Consider the following 5,000-nt stretch of genomic DNA (forward strand, 5'->3'; position numbering starts at 1 on the left):
TAATCATTACCTCGGGTTCCGAAAACCAACAAAATAGAACCGAGGTCCTATTCCATTATTCCATGCACACAGTATTCAGGCGGGCTTGCCTGCTTTAAGCACTCTAATTTGTTCAAAGTAAACGTGCCGGCCCACCGAGACACTCAATAAAGAGCACCCTGGTAGGATTTCAACGGGGTCCGCCTCGGGACGCACGAGCACGCACGGGGCGGTCGCACGCCTTCGGCTCGCCCCACCGGCAGGACGTCCCACGATACATGCCAGTTAAACACCGACGGGCGGTGAACCAACAGCGTGGGACACAAATCCAACTACGAGCTTTTTAACCGCAACAACTTTAATATACGCTATTGGAGCTGGAATTACCGCGGCTGCTGGCACCAGACTTGCCCTCCAATAGATACTCGTTAAAGGATTTAAAGTGTACTCATTCCGATTACGGGGCCTCGGATGAGTCCCGTATCGTTATTTTTCGTCACTACCTCCCCGTGCCGGGAGTGGGTAATTTGCGCGCCTGCTGCCTTCCTTGGATGTGGTAGCCGTTTCTCAGGCTCCCTCTCCGGAATCGAACCCTGATTCCCCGTTACCCGTTACAACCATGGTAGGCGCAGAACCTACCATCGACAGTTGATAAGGCAGACATTTGAAAGATGCGTCGCCGGTACGAGGACCGTGCGATCAGCCCAAAGTTATTCAGAGTCACCAAGGCAAACGGACCGGACGAGCCGACCGATTGGTTTTGATCTAATAAAAGCGTCCCTTCCATCTCTGGTCGGGACTCTGTTTGCATGTATTAGCTCTAGAATTACCACAGTTATCCAAGTAACGTGGGTACGATCTAAGGAACCATAACTGATTTAATGAGCCATTCGCGGTTTCACCTTAATGCGGCTTGTACTGAGACATGCATGGCTTAATCTTTGAGACAAGCATATGACTACTGGCAGGATCAACCAGGGAGCTGCGTCAACTAGAGCTGAGCAGCCGGCCGCCCGGGAGTGTGTCCCGGGGGCCCGCGCGAACACGCAAGCGTCCGCTCAATCATTCTGCAAACAGGAGGAGGCTGAGCTCCCCTGCACAATACACCTCGAAACCCTCTCAGGTCCCGGCGGCGCGCAGCGCCGTCCCAAGTACTTGGTCGGGTTCGAGAGAGGCGCAATCGCCCGGAGTTAGGCGAGTAGACGCTTTCGGTGCGACCACCCGTGCTCCCAACTGAGCTTGCCGCTGCCGACAGAGGCCCGGGAGCGTGCTGTCGTGGCATTGCCGGCGGGAGACAACACGCGCCACCTACGGTGACCGGCAGCTCCAACGCCAGCGCCACAGAAGGACAAAAGCCCCACTTGGGTGCCGAAGCGAACTCTCCCAGCACAGCGCACGCGCCAACACATCCGCACAGCTGCGATACAAACCACCAGCGAGAACCGCTGGGGCGACCGAGCAGCAGACGGCGTCGCGGCGCCGAGCGCCGGGCGGCAGCGCATCCTCAACGCACACAGTCCTCAATCGGACCAGCACACTGAAGATGTCCACCGCGCTTCGCACCGGGCCCGCGAGGACCTACTTTGGCCGCACGGCGCCGCGCGCAGGGTGCGCCGGCGCGCAGCTGCGACGCCTGCCGCGTCCGTCGGCCGGCGCGCCTGCCACTGGCCGCCCCCACCAGCCGGCTGTAGCGCGTGCGCCCACGCACCGCGCGGCCAGCACGCCGGGAGGCGCCCCCTCACCGGCCGGGGACGGTCCCACCCAGCCACCGCCGCGTATCGCTTCACACCCAGATGCCGTTCAGTTTCGTCGGCATGGTGGGTATCGCTGGAACAACCGGTTAGTACCTCAACCTATCGTCGCCATCACCGATTCACCCCTAGCGAGAACAACCGCACCACAACAGGTTACCATTTGTTCATTTGCGTAACTTCACCAGAAAACGCAGGCGTCCATCGCCATTTGCAACTTCCACGATTATTGCATGCCTGTGTCAGGTGTCACGCCACACTACGTCTGCCCACATACACGCAACAAAATGTGCACGCCTAGACAATACGTGGAAGGTGGCCCCCGTACGTATGCGATGTCCATTGCTCGAACGACTGTCAACCGGCCTCTGTAGCATGTCGCAGATATGGAACGCGGTGCACCATGCCATCACGGTGTGTGAGGAGAGACGACTAGGTCCGAATACATCAACAGACAGCTCATGCTGATCGCCATCCACGGCGTCCGTTCCTCCCACACGTCTCTATGGCGTACCACACTGCAATCCAGCTCTCATAGGGAGACGACACGTAGCTGCGTGCACAATATTTGCACTGTATGGTCCGCCGTTTTTGGGCGCAGTCGTTGTACGGTCACACATGTGCCACGATGTATCATTCAGTACATAAGGACGAATGTGCAGTACAGATTGTGGTTTACGCGTACGACATTAGCGGACAGTTGACACAGGCCGCACCACAACGTAGCCTGAGTACGTCGCATGCGGAGGGCATTGAACATGCAAAGTTCTCACCAACCAGCTTGCGAAGGCAGGGGGCAAGGTGGGGACGTGGGGAGGGGCGGCATGTACGTCCTGCTGCCATCCACATTACAGTGTACAGCAGGAGCATGTGGAAAGTGAGCAAGACTTGCAAGGTGTTTAACATGAAGCGATACACAGGGGAGCGGGGAGTGCGAGTAGCGAACTATATTGCGAGGGTTGCGGGTGGGCAACACTACACTAATTGAACGAGTCGTATAACAATTACAGAGCAGGTTTAGGCGACAACGTGGGTTACGTTAGGCGACAACGTGGGTTAGGTTAAGGCACGACGTGGGTTAGGTTAAGGCACGACATGGGTTAGGTTAAGGCACGACATGGGTTAGGTTAAGGCACAACATGGGTTAGGTTAAGGCACAACATGGGTTAGGTTAAGGCACAACATGGGTTAGGTTAAGGCACAACATGGGTTAGGTTAAGGCACAACATGGGTTAGGTTAAGGCACAACATGGGTTAGGTTAAGGCACAACATGGGTTAGGTTAAGGCACAACATGGGTTAGGTTAAGGCACAACATGGGTTAGGTTAAGGCACAACATGGGTTAGGTTAAGGCACAACATGGGTTAGGTTAAGGCACAACATGGGTTAGGTTAAGGCACAACATGGGTTAGGTTAAGGCACAACATGGGTTAGGTTAAGGCACAACATGGGTTAGGTTAAGGCACAACATGGGTTAGGTTAAGGCACAACATGGGTTAGGTTAAGGCACAACATGGGTTAGGTTAAGGCACAACATGGGTTAGGTTAAGGCACAACATGGGTTAGGTTAAGGCACAACATGGGTTAGGTTAAGGCACAACATGGGTTAGGTTAAGGCACAACATGGGTTAGGTTAAGGCACAACATGGGTTAGGTTAAGGCACAACATGGGTTAGGTTAAGGCACAACATGGGTTAGGTTAAGGCACAACATGGGTTAGGTTAAGGCACAACATGGGTTAGGTTAAGGCACAACATGGGTTAGGTTAAGGCACAACATGGGTTAGGTTAAGGCACAACATGGGTTAGGTTAAGGCACAACATGGGTTAGGTTAAGGCACAACATGGGTTAGGTTAAGGCACAACATGGGTTAGGTTAAGGCACAACATAGGTTAGGTTAAGGCACAACATAGGTTAGGTTAAGGCACAACATAGGTTAGGTTAAGGCACAACATAGGTTAGGTTAAGGCACAACATAGGTTAGGTTAAGGCACAACATAGGTTAGGTTAAGGCACAACATAGGTTAGGTTAAGGCACAACATAGGTTAGGTTAAGGCACAACATAGGTTAGGTTAAGGCACAACATAGGTTAGGTTAAGGTACAACATAGGTTAGGTTAAGGTACAACATAGGTTAGGTTAAGGTACAACATAGGTTAGGTTAAGGTACAACATAGGTTAGGTTAAGGTACAACATAGGTTAGGTTAGGTTAGGTTACACGTTGTTGTAAGGAAAGGTGTAGGGGGGGGCGGGGGCGGCAGGTTCGTTGATAGTGATTATAGTAAGTGAATGCTTGTGACATGATCAGATTTGTCACGTCAGGATGCACCTTTGGCTTATTAGAGGCGGCGCTCCAATTCTATGCTTGTGTCAGACCTGTGTCTTTGACTCATGTCATTGTTTGTGCGCTGTGACAGGAGGTACTATTGTGATGTTGGGTGCACCGTTGTATAGGACATGTGTGGGTGTTGGTGCCTGATCTGCGCAATGGTGGATGTCGAAAGGGTGGGATATTGTATTTTCCGCATGGACCTCCTGGTCTGGTTGTGATAGTGTGGATTGTGTAATGTGGCGGAGAGGATGCACTGGATGTTGTTCCATGCTGGTGCTTACATATTGTATGTGCGCCCGTTAGAAGCAGAGAGTGGTGCGTGATCAGAGTGGCTGGCTGACGTGTGGTTCCCATTGTGGGCAGACTCTTTCAGCATGTATACGGACAGTTGTATATATATTCTGTAGTTTGATGGCTCTGCATTGATTACTAATCAGCGCCGTGTGTACGGGTAATCTGGTTCCAGTCCAAAATGTTCCATCTGTGTACATTAGTGACAAAGACTCCCCTCATGCAGTGGGGCTCGGTCTGTTATAACTCTTCCGCGTAATATATTTGCCCCACGTTTTTGCGACTGCGAGTGCGAGTGCAACGCGCATGGGGACCGACATGCTGATGGCTCGGTATCGGACGCCGTACAGTGAGCAACGCGATCGCGTCTCTCGCTCGTAAGTGGTACAGGTCGCGGCTCATGTATAGGGACAGCGGGAATGTCGCATATTGGCAATAACTCTTCATGAAACGCACGTTATAGGGGTGGATTGCACTTTACGAGTGCGGGAAACGTCCGCCGTTCATCCGCTGGAGGTGCGCGTTTGGCGGTTGGGGTGGTGCACGAACGGGTGCGGGTGGAGTCATTGCCGGTCCACGGCTTCGTGCGGCAGAGCCACTGGAGATTGGGTGCTATGGTCGACAGAGGCTGCAGGCTTTGTGGGTG

General features: G+C 53.3%; 1 non-coding gene across 1 annotated transcript in view; it reads right to left on the reverse strand.

Moving 5' to 3' along the window:
- LOC124745015 overlaps positions 1-960 on the reverse strand; it is a 1,909-nt gene extending 949 nt beyond the window's left edge. Inside the window, exon 1 of the ribosomal RNA XR_007010970.1 lies at positions 1-960. This exon is cut by the window's left edge and continues 949 nt beyond it. This is a non-coding gene — a ribosomal RNA (small subunit ribosomal RNA).
- Positions 961-5,000: the final 4,040 nt, after the last annotated feature.

Source organism: Schistocerca piceifrons, unplaced genomic scaffold, assembly GCF_021461385.2.
Source record: "Schistocerca piceifrons isolate TAMUIC-IGC-003096 unplaced genomic scaffold, iqSchPice1.1 HiC_scaffold_312, whole genome shotgun sequence".
NCBI lineage: Eukaryota > Metazoa > Arthropoda > Insecta > Orthoptera > Acrididae > Schistocerca > Schistocerca piceifrons.